Source organism: Nothobranchius furzeri, chromosome 4 (assembly GCF_043380555.1).
Source record: "Nothobranchius furzeri strain GRZ-AD chromosome 4, NfurGRZ-RIMD1, whole genome shotgun sequence".
Taxonomy (NCBI): domain Eukaryota; kingdom Metazoa; phylum Chordata; class Actinopteri; order Cyprinodontiformes; family Nothobranchiidae; genus Nothobranchius; species Nothobranchius furzeri.
In genome coordinates, this window is record NC_091744.1 from 44,225,217 (window position 1) to 44,237,870 (window position 12,654).

Here is a 12,654-nt window from a genome sequence, read left to right on the forward strand (position 1 = left end):
GTGTCAATACAGGACTCTCTATAAGCCGGGAGCTGGACGCTAACGACCCGTGCATGCGCCACACAAAAGGTATCGTACATGTGTTAACCCACCTGTATGCGACAGACTTTGTGTGTTGCATGACATCGAGATGTATTGACGTCTGTGTCAATACAGGACTCTCTAAGCTGGGAGCTGGACGCTAATGACCCATGCATGCGCCAAACAAAAGGTAACTCGACTAACTACAAAACGAATATTGTGATGTAGAAAGTTGGCTCGACTTTTTGAATCAGCTGCAGCTGCGGTTTACTCATGAAGTGAATCGCACGCTTGTTAGAAGTACATTCGGAGCACTTAAAAAATACATCGCTCTCATCGAGTTCCGTCTCAGCGTTCACCGGCTGATGGGCAAGAGCGTGACATGGGATCGCCAGGAACTTACTTAAGGACTATCATCTCATTTGGCATTTACTCACGGACCCAAGAAACCAGTTCTGAAAAATGGTCGATAATTATAACTTGTCTAATAGCAACTGGAAGATATGTTGCGTCATAAGCCTCTGATGGTTCACAAGGTGCACGGTCCACTCGAAATCCTAATGCTGTCTTTGTAGTACATACACTAAGTCTTCTCTGTTGATGTCAGACTAGAGTTTTATTAGAGTTTTACTTTGCAACAATGGGATTCGAGCAATTGATGTGCATATTTTAATAGTGCACAATGCTACTATTCCTAGGCTGAATGTATGACATGGCTCTTATGTATCATTATGTATCGTTTCCATTAAGTACTAATTTAAATAAAGTCCCTCTGTCCTCAGTGCTAGGTTGTGGGTTTAATACACATTATTATGATCAACCTGTTGAATAGTATAATAACAATATTCCTGTAAAAGTCAATTAGTAATGAACAACCTCAGTTCTGTGAAAGAACATCATGTCTCTGATGTGTACACTGCAGGCCTGACCGGGGTTTGCACGCCAGGGCCTGTGTGTGTGTGTGTGTGTGTGTGTGTGTGTGTGTGTGTGTGTGTGTGTGTGAAACAAATAAAGATAAATATAGCTAGTGCGGCCACGAGCGGTCGTGCAGGGTAGAGGCTGCGCGAAAACGCCTCTAAAACAAGCGCGTGCCCACGCCCGATCCGTGGAAGCACGTAGAACTAGCAAACGTACTAGCAGAAATCAACGATCGCACACGGGTCATTGAGTGTGTACAGGGTTCGTCTGCGTGTGTGGCATTGGGCAATCTAGCGGCAACCGAGTGGCCTGAAGGCGGAACCGGCCAACCCGTCGCCCTCACCATCATTGCGCTTCGAGATGAACTATTGCTAAAGATGATCGTCCTCGTCAACCACGGTGCTACCAGAGTTACCACGACTTGCGCCTTAAAAGCGTTCTCGTTTGGGTCAGCGCCACCAGAATTGAATCGGCAAGTCAGCGGATATTACACAACTCGTAACGAAGACCCTCTCGACGACCTCGCGGCCAGTGTGCGCAGTGTACAGCAAATGACAAACGATGTTGCGAGCGATATATCGGAAAAACTTTGCACTGACGCGACGGTCGCCACTGCAGGTTGTGTGAGTCACGCGCAAAGTGCCATATCAAATGTGCGCAAGCTAGTGACAAGCAACTTCACCAGATCCGTAGATTCTGCATACGCTCGGATACGAATGAAAGTATCGAGAGATAACACCGACACGAGTTGCGCGACGGCGCTGGCTGCAGTCGCTACAACACTGGATTTATTAATCAACGTAATTGTGATAACTTGTCTAATAGCAACTGGAAGATATATTGCGTCATAAGCCTCTGATGGTTCACAAGGTGCACGGTCCACTCGAAATCCTAATGCTGTATTTGTAGTACATACACTAAGTCTTCTCTGTTGATGTCAGACTAGAGTTTTATTAGAGTTTTACTTTGCAACAATGGGATTCGAGCAATTGATGTGTATATTTTTATTAGTGCACAATGCTACTATTCCTAGGCTGAATGTATGACATGGCTCTTATGTATCATTATGTATCGTTTCCATTAAGTACTAATTTAAATAAGGTCCCTCTGTCCTCAGTGCTAGGTTGTGGGTTTAATACACATTATTATGATCAACCTGTTGAATAGTATAATAACAATATTCCTGTAAAAGTCATTTAGTAATGAACAACCTCAGTTCTGTGAAAGAACATCATGTCTCTGATGTGTACACTGCAGGCCTGACCGGGGTTTGCACGCAAGGGCCTGTGTGTGTGTGTGTGTGTGTGTGTGTGTGTGTGTGTGTGTGTGTGTGTGTGTGTGTGTGTGTGTGTGTGTGTGTGTGTGTGAAACAAATAAAGATAAATATAGCTAGTGCGGCCACGAGCGGTCGTGCAGGGTAGAGGCTGCGCGAAAACACCCCTAAAACAAGCGCGTGCCCACGCCCGATCCGTGGAAGCACGTAGAACTAGCAAACGTACTAGCAGAAATCAACTATCGCACACGGGTCATTGAGTGTGTACAGGGTTCGTCTGCGTGTGTGGCATTGGGCAATCTAGCGGCAACCGAGTGGCCTTAAGGCGGAACCGGCCAACCCGTCGCCCTCACCATCGTTGCGCTTCGAGATGAACTATTGCTAAAGATGATCGTCCTCGTCAACCACGGTGCTACCAGAGTTACCACGACATGCGCCTTAAAAGCGTTCTCGTTTGGGTCAGCGCCACCAGAATTGAATCGGCAAGTCAGCGGATATTACACAACTCGTAACGAAGACCCTCTCCGCGACCTCGCGGCCAGTGTGAGCAGTGTACAGCAAATGACAAACGATGTTGCGAGCGATATATCGGAAAAACTTTGCACTGACGCGACGGTCGCCACTGCAGGTTGTGTGAGTCACGGGCAAAGTGCCATATCAAATGTGCGCAAGCTAGTGACAAGCAACTTCACCAGATCCGTAGATTCTGCAAACGCTCGGATACGAATGAAAGTATCGAGAGATAACACCGACACGAGTTGCGCGACTGCGCTGGCTGCAGTCGCTACAACACTGGATTTATTAATCAACGTAATTGTGATAACTTGTCTAATAGCAACTTGAAGATATATTGCGTCATAAGCCTCTGATGGTTCACAAGGTGCACGGTCCACTCGAAATCCTAATGCTGTATTTGTAGTACATACACTAAGTCTTCTCTGTTGATGTCAGACTAGAGTTTTATTAGAGTTTTACTTTGCAACAATGGGATTCGAGCAATTGATGTGTATATTTTTAATAGTGCACAATGCTACTATTCCTAGGCTGAATGTATGACATGGCTCTTATGTATCATTATGTATCGTTTCCATTAAGTACTAATTTAAATAAAGTCCCTCTGTCCTCAGTGCTAGGTTGTGGGTTTAATACACATTATTATGATCAACCTGTTGAATAGTATAATAACAATATTCCTGTAAAAGTAATGAACAACCTCAGTTCTGTGAAAGAACATCATGTCTCTGATATGTACACTGCAGGCCTGACCGGTCTTGCTGGGGCCTCTCTCCTGGAGGCGCTCAGTCAGTCCTAGTGCTGACATGTGGCAAGACGCTCCTCGGAGCGCGTCTTTCTTGGGCTTCTCTCCTGGAGGCCCTTAGTCAAACCCTTCGTTGACATGTGGCAAGACGCTCCTCGGGGCGCGTCTTGCTTGGACCTCTCTCCTGGAGGCGCTCAGTCAGACCGAGTGCTGACATGTGGCAAGACGCTCCTCGGGGGGCATCTTGCTTGGGCTTCTCTCCTGGAGGCCCTCAGTCAGACCCATTGTTGACATGTGGCAAGACGCTCCTCGGGGCGCATCTTGCTTGGGCCTCTCTCCTGGAGGCGCTCAGTCAGACCGAGTGCTGACATGTGGCAAGACGCTCCGTGGGGCACGTCTTGCTGGGGCTTCTCTCCTGGAGGCGCTCAGTGAGACCCAGTTTTGACATGTGACAAGACGCTCCTCGGGGCGCGTCTTGCTTGGGCCTCTCTCCTGGAGGCGCTCAGTCAGACCCAGAGGTGACATGTGGCAAGACGCTCCTCGGGGCGCGTCTTGCTTGGGCCTCTCTCCTGGAGGCCCTCTGTCAGACCCAGTGTTGACATGTGGTAAGGACACGATCACGCCGACCCTATTGTTGGAGGACCTGCTGAGTTCGTCGAACAAGTAGACGCCGGATTGGGCGCGGGCACGCGCTTGTTTTAGAGGCGTTTTCGCGCAGCCTCTACCCTGCACGACCGCTCGTGGCCGCACTAGCTATATTTATCTTTATTTGTTTCACACACACACACACACACACACACACACACACACACACACACACACACACACACACACACACACACACACACACACACACACACACACACACACACACACACACACACACACACACACACACACACACACACACACAGGCCCTTGCGTGCAAACCCTGGTCAGGCCTGCAGTGTACACATCAGAGACATGATGTTCTTTCACAGAACTGAGGTTGTTCATTGCTAAATGACTTTTACAGGAATATTGTTATTATACTATTCAACAGGTTGATCATAATAATGTGTATTAAACCCACAACCTAGCACTGAGGACAGAGGGACTTTATTTAAATTAGTACTTAATGGAAACGATACATAATGATACATAAGAGCCATGTCATACATTCAGCCTAGGAATAGTAGCATCATGCACTATTAAAAATATACACATCAATTGCTCGAATCCCATTGTTGCAAAGTAAAACTCTAATAAAACTCTAGTCTGACATCAACAGAGAAGCCTTGGTGTATGTACTACAAATACAGCATTAGGATTTCGAGTGGACCGTGCACCTTGTGAACCATCAGAGGCTTATGACGCAACATATCTTCCAGTTGCTATTAAACAAGTTATAATTCTCGACCATTTTTCGGAACTGGTTTCTTGGGTCCGTGAGTAAATTCCAAATGAGATGATAGTCCTTAAGTAAGTTCCTGGCGATCCCATGTCGAGTGCGAAGTCACGGTCGGCGGCGTGTTGTCCTTACTGTGCCCCATACAATGTGACGGTCCGTGTCACGGACCGGTGTGTTACGACCCGACTAACGAAACGTACCAGGTGATAACATTCCATCTGCCCATTACAGCGGAGCGAGCGTTTCGCCACACTCCCAAACCAAGGTTAATAGTTGTAGTGCATGCCCTTTTGGACCTCGGTGCACGCGAAACACTGGCGTACACTCACAACATCACGCTCGAGACAGCTCAAGCCTTACGCGAAACAAAGGACTTGTTCAAATCCATAGAGAATATACGGTCTTTAGCGTATGCGTATATAAAGAAGGTCGATGACATTTACAGACCCAGCGGCGTGGGCACCACAGTAGAACAACAAGGTGCTCTCAAGCACACACAGATACTGGCCGCAATATCACTCGCGATGTCTATCCTGACATGCCCGTTTCTTATTTCTATATATATTAAATTAAGACAAGAGCTACGGTGGTTACGATTACACTCTGACCACGTGCCTTAGTTTCTGCTAGTGACCTATAAATACATTTGACCACTTGCTCTCACTGCCATTAAAGCGGCTGTACCCACACGTACAACCCCCAAGAAAAAAAATGATCTCGCTGTCTGTACTGGGTGTACTCTCAGTAGTCGCAGTTGCTCAGGCCATGGTGGTACGCTCACATGACGCCTCTGAGATACGTCCTATAACACCACCTCCTAGACTACTCGCGAAGGAGTATTCAACACCCCCTTTGTACGACGACAACCATTATAACGAGCACAGCACAACGCTTGCCGCACGCGAAGACAACATGCAGGAGACAACGCTACCACCTGTCGTGAAAACAACGGATTCGAGTGACAACGATCGCGACTATGACGAGCACATTACAACACCCTCTGTGCACGAAGACCAGGAGCAGGAGACAACGCTACCACCTGTCATGAGAAACAAGAGTTTGGTTAACAATGATCATCGTCGTGTCCCATTGTAAACGGGCGCGCCATTGCACACATCGTACATGTGTGTTAACCCACCTGTATGCGACAGACTTTGTGTGTTGCATGACATCGAGATGTATTGACGTCTGTGTCAATACAGGACTCTCTATAAGCCGGGAGCTGGACGCTAACGACCCGTGCATGCGCCACACAAAAGGTATCGTACATGTGTTAACCCACCTGTATGCGACAGACTTTGTGTGTTGCATGACATCGAGATGTATTGACGTCTGTGTCAATACAGGACTCTCTAAGCTGGGAGCTGGACGCTAATGACCCATGCATGCGCCAAACAAAAGGTAACTCGACTAACTACAAAACGAATATTGTGATGTAGAAAGTTGGCTCGACTGTTTGAATCAGCTGCAGCTGCGGTTTACTCATGAAGTGAATCGCACGCTTGTTAGAAGTACATTCGGAGCACTTAAAAAATACATCGCTCTCATCGAGTTCCGTCTCAGCGTTCACCGGCTGATGGGCAAGAGCGTGACATGGGATCGCCAGGAACTTACTTAAGGACTATCATCTCATTTGGCATTTACTCACGGACCCAAGAAACCAGTTCCGAAAAATGGTCGAGAATTATAACTTGTCTAATAGCAACTGGAAGATATGTTGCGTCATAAGCCTCTGATGGTTCACAAGGTGCACGGTCCACTCGAAATCCTAATGCTGTATTTGTAGTACATACACTAAGTCTTCTCTGTTGATGTCAGACTAGAGTTTTATTAGAGTTTTACTTTGCAACAATGGGATTCGAGCAATTGATGTGCATATTTTAATAGTGCACAATGCTACTATTCCTAGGCTGAATGTATGACATGGCTCTTATGTATCATTATGTATCGTTTCCATTAAGTACTAATTTAAATAAAGTCCCTCTGTCCTCAGTGCTAGGTTGTGGGTTTGATACACATTATTATGATCAACCTGTTGAATAGTATAATAACAATATTCCTGTAAAAGTCAATTAGTAATGAACAACCTCAGTTCTGTGAAAGAACATCATGTCTCTGATGTGTACACTGCAGGCCTGACCGGGGTTTGCACGCAAGGGCCTGTGTGTGTGTGTGTGTGTGTGTGTGTGTGTGTGTGTGTGTGTGTGTGTGTGTGTGTGAAACAAATAAAGATAAATATAGCTAGTGCGGCCACGAGCGGTCGTGCAGGGTAGAGGCTGCGCGAAAACACCCCTAAAACAAGCGCGTGCCCACGCCCGATCCGTGGAAGCACGTAGAACTAGAAAAACGTACTAGCAAAAATCAACTATCGCACACGGGTCATTGAGTGTGTACAGGGTTCGTCTGCGTGTGTGGCATTGGGCAATCTAGCGGCAACCGAGTGGCCTGAAGGCGGAACCGGCCAACCCGTCGCCCTCACCATCGTTGCGCTTCGAGATGAACTATTGCTAAAGATGATCGTCCTCGTCAACCACGGTGCTACCAGAGTTACCACGACATGCGCCTTAAAAGCGTTCTCGTTTGGGTCAGCGCCACCAGAATTGAATCGGCAAGTCAGCGGATATTACACAACTCGTAACGAAGACCCTCTCCGCGACCTCGCGGCCAGTGTGAGCAGTGTACAGCAAATGACAAACGATGTTGCGAGCGATATATCGGAAAAACTTTGCACTGACGCGACGGTCGCCACTGCAGGTTGTGTGAGTCACGGGCAAAGTGCAATATCAAATGTGCGCAAGCTAGTGACAAGCAACTTCACCAGATCCGTAGATTCTGCAAACGCTCGGATACGAATGAAAGTATCGAGAGATAACACCGACACGAGTTGAGCGACTGCGCTGGCTGCAGTCGCTACAACACTGGATTTATTAATCAACGTAATTGTGATAACTTGTCTAATAGCAACTTGAAGATATATTGCGTCATAAGCCTCTGATGGTTCACAAGGTGCACGGTCCACTCGAAATCCTAATGCTGTATTTGTAGTACATACACTAAGTCTTCTCTGTTGATGTCAGACTAGAGTTTTATTAGAGTTTTACTTTGTAACAATGGGATTCGAGCAATTGATGTGTATATTTTTAATAGTGCACAATGCTACTATTCCTAGGCTGAATGTATGACATGGCTCTTATGTATCATTATGTATCGTTTCCATTAAGTACTAATTTAAATAAAGTCCCTCTGTCCTCAGTGCTAGGTTGTGGGTTTAATACACATTATTATGATCAACCTGTTGAATAGTATAATAACAATATTCCTGTAAAAGTCATTTAGTAATGAACAACCTCAGTTCTGTGAAAGAACATCATGTCTCTGATGTGTACACTGCAGGCCTGACCGGTCTTGCTGGGGCCTCTCTCCTGGAGGCGCTCAATCAGACCCAGTGGTGACACGTGGCAAGACGCTCCTCGGGGCGCGTCTTGCTTGGGCCTCTCTCCTGGAGGCGCTCAGTCAGACCCAGTTGTGACACGTGGCAAGAGGCTCCTCGGGGCGCATCTTGCTTGGGCCTCTCTCCTGGAGGCGCTCAGTCAGACCCAGTGTTGACACGTGGCAAGACGCTCGTCGGGGAGCGTCTTGCTTGGGCCTCTCTCCTGGAGGCCCTCTGTCAGACCCAGTGTTGACATGTGTCAAGACGCTCCACAGGGCGCGTCTTGCTTGGGCTTCTCTCCTGGAGGCCCTTAGTCAAACCCATTGTTGACATGTGGCAAGACGCTCCTCGGGGCGCGTCTTGCTTGGGCCTCTCTCCTGGAGGCGCTCAGTCAGACCGAGTGCTGACATGTGGCAAGACGCTCCTCGGGCCGCGTGTTGCTTGGGCTTCTTTCCTGGAGGCCCTCAGTGAGACCCATTGTTGACATGTGGCAAGACGCTCCTCGGGGCGCGTCTTGCTTTCGTTCTCTCTCCTGGAGGCGCTCAGTCAGAACCAGAGGTGACATGTGGCAAGACGCTCCTCGGGGCGCGTCTTGCTTGGGCCTCTCTCCTGGAGGCCCTCTGTCAGACCCAGTGTTGACATGTGTCAAGACGCTCCACAGGGCGCGTCTTGCTGGGGCCTCTCTCCTGGAGGCGCTCAATCAGACCCAGTGGTGACACGTGGCAAGACGCTCCTCGGGGCGCGTCTTGCTTGGGCCTCTCTCCTGGAGGCCATAAGTCAGACCCAGTGGTGACACGTGGCAAGACGCTCCTCGGGGCGCATCTTGCTTGGGCCTCTCTCCTGGAGGCGCTCAGTCAGACCCAGTGTTGACATGTGGCAAGAAACTCCTCGGGGCGCGTCTTGCTTGGGCCTCTCTCATGGAGGCCCTCTGTCAGACCCAGTGTTGACATGTGGCAAGACACTCCTCGGGGCACGTCTTGCTTGGGCCTCTCTCCTGGAGGCGCTCAGTCAGACCGAGTAGTGACATGTGGCAAGACGCTCCTCGGGGCGCGTCTTGCTTGGACCTCTCTCCTGGAGGCGCTCAGTTAGACCGAGTAGTGACATGTCGCAAGACGCTCCTCGGGGCGCGTCTTGCTTGGGCCTCTCTCCTGGAGGCGCTCAGTCAGACCCAGTGGTGACATGTGGCAAGACACTCCTCGGGGCGCGTCTTGCTTGGGCCTCTCTCCTGGAGGCCCTCTGTCAGACCCAGTGTTGACATGTGTCAAGACGCTCCACGGGGCGCGTCTTGCTTGGGCTTCTCTCCTGGAGGCCCTTAGTCAAACCCATTGTTGACATGTGGAAAGACGCTCCTCGGGGCGCGTCTTGCTTGGGCATCTCTCCTGGAGGCGCTCAGTCAGACCGAGTGCTGACATGTGGCAAGACGCTCCTCGGGCCGCGTGTTGCTTGGGCTTCTTTCCTGGAGGCCCTCAGTCAGACCCATTGTTGACATGTGGCAAGACGCTCCTCGGGGCGCGTCTTGCTTGGGCCTCTCTCCTGGAGGCCCTCTGTCAGACCCATTGTTGACATGTGGCAAGACGCTCCTCGGGGCACGTCTTGCTTGGGCCTCTCTCCTGGAGGCGCTCAGTCAGACCGAGTAGTGAAATGTGGCAAGACGCTCCTCGGGGCGCGTCTTGCTTGGACCTCTCTCCTGGAGGCGCTCAGTTAGACCGAGTAGTGACATGTCGCAAGACGCTCCTCGGGGCGCGTCTTGCTTGGGCCTCTATCCTGGAGGCGCTCAGTCAGCCCGAGTGCTTACATAAGGCAAGACGCTCCTCGGGGCGCGTCTTGCTGGGGCCTCTCTCCTGGAGGCGCTCAATCAGACCAAGTGGTGACACGTGGCAAGACGCTCCTCGGGGCGCGCCTTGCTTGGGCCTCTCTCCTGGAGGCCATAAGTCAGACCCAGTGGTGACACGTGGCAAGACGCTCCTCGGGGCGCATCTTGCTTGGGCCTCTCTCCTGGAGGCACTCAGTCAGACCCAGTGTTGACACGTGGCTAGACGCTCCTCGGGGCGCGTCTTGCTTGGGCCTCTCTCATGGAGGCCCTCTGTCAGACCCAGTGTTGACATGTGTCAAGACGCTCCTCGGGGCGCGTCTTGCTTTGGCCTCTCTCCTGGAGGCCCTCTGTCAGACCCAGTGTTGACATGTGTCAAGACGCTCCTCGGGGCGCGTCTTGCTTGGGCTTCTCTCCTGGAGGCCCTCAGTCATACCCATTGTTGACATGTGGCAAGACGCTCCTCGGGGCTTCGAGATGAACTATTGCTAAAGATGATCGTCCTCGTCAACCACGGTGCTACCAGAGTTACCACGACATGCGCCTTCAAAGCGTTCTCGTTTGGGTCAGCGCCACCAGAATTGAATCGGCAAGTCAGCGGATATTACACAACTCGTAACGAAGACCCTCTCCGCGACCTCGCGGCCAGTGTGCGCAGTGTACAGCAAATGACAAACGATGTTGCGAGCGATATATCGGAAAAACTTTGCACTGACGCGACGGTCGCCACTGCAGGTTGTGTGAGTCACGCGCAAAGTGCCATATCAAATGTGCGCAAGCTAGTGACAAGCAACTTCACCAGATCCGTAGATTCTGCATACGCTCGGATACGAATGAAAGTATCGAGAGATAACACCGACACGAGTTGCGCGACGGCGCTGGCTGCAGTCGCTACAACACTGGATTTATTAATCAACGTAATTGTGATAACTTGTCTAATAGCAACTGGAAGATATATTGCGTCATAAGCCTCTGATGGTTCACAAGGTGCACGGTCCACTCGAAATCCTAATGCTGTATTTGTAGTACATACACTAAGTCTTCTCTGTTGATGTCAGACTAGAGTTTTATTAGAGTTTTACTTTGCAACAAAGGGATTCGAGCAATTGATGTGTATATTTTTAATAGTGCACAATGCTACTATTCCTAGGCTGAATGTATGACATGGCTCTTATGTATCATTATGTATCGTTTCCATTAAGTACTAATTTAAATAAGGCCCCTCTGTCCTCAGTGCTAGGTTGTGGGTTTAATACACATTATTATGATCAACCTGTTGAATAGTATAATAACAATATTCCTGTAAAAGTCATTTAGTAATGAACAACCTCAGTTCTGTGAAAGAACATCATGTCTCTGATGTGTACACTGCAGGCCTGACCGGGGTTTGCACGCAAGGGCCTGTGTGTGTGTGTGTGTGTGTGTGTGTGTGTGTGTGTGTGTGTGTGTGTGTGTGTGTGTGTGTGTGTGTGTGTGTGTGTGTGTGTGTGTGTGTGTGTGTGTGTGTGTGTGTGTGAAACAAATAAAGATAAATATAGCTAGTGCTGCGACTAGCGGTCGTGCAGGGTAGAGGCTTCGCGAGAAAACCTCTAAAAACAAGCGCGTGCCCACGCCCGATCCGTGGAAGCACGTAGACCTAGCAAACGTACTAGCAGAAATCAACGATCGCACATGGGTCATTGAGTGTGTACAGGGTTCGTCTGCGTGTGTGGCATTGGGCAATCTAGCGGCAACCGAGTGGCCTGAAGGCGGAACCGGCCAACCCGTCGCCCTCACCATCGTTGCGCTTCGAGATGAACTATTGCTAAAGATGATCATCCTCATCAACCACGGCGCTACCAGAGTAGCTCGTAACGAAGACCCTCTCCGCGACCTCGCGGCCAGTGTGCGCAGTGTACAGCAAATGACAAACGATGTTGCGAGCGATATATCGGAAAAACTTTGCACTGACGCGACGGTCGCCACTGCAGGTTGTGTGAGTCTCGCGCAAAGTGCCATATCAAATGTGCGCAAGCTAGTGACAAGCAACTTCACCAGATCCGTAGATTCTGCATACTCTCGGATACGAATGAAAGTATCGAGAGATAACACCGACACGAGTTGCGCGACGGCGCTGGCTGCAGTCGCTACAACACTGGATTTATTAATCAACGTAATTGTGATCGTAATGGCGTTTCGAGTGTGCACCAGAAACTACAACCAGTACTACAGAAAACTGCCATGAGGGTCGCGGTCTAACATTATGTTGGTGTCTCGCATCGACCGTCGACGGCCGTTTCCAGGCGGCTGAAAATGGCACAGTTGACGAAATGGAAACGCCGACCGTCGATAGTGCACTCTCGCAAGTTCCAACCGCACCATCTCAGGAGACAGACCACAGAGTCATATTAGCGGAGGGTAGATAGAAAATGCGCAAACCGCCGCAACCGCCCATATACATACTATACGAGTTCAACATAGAGTGGAGTAAGAAGTTACTACCGATTGTATTTCCAACGTGCAAGCAGCTGGTGTGTGACGCTTTACTTGAGTATCACAGAGGTTGCGATGTCCT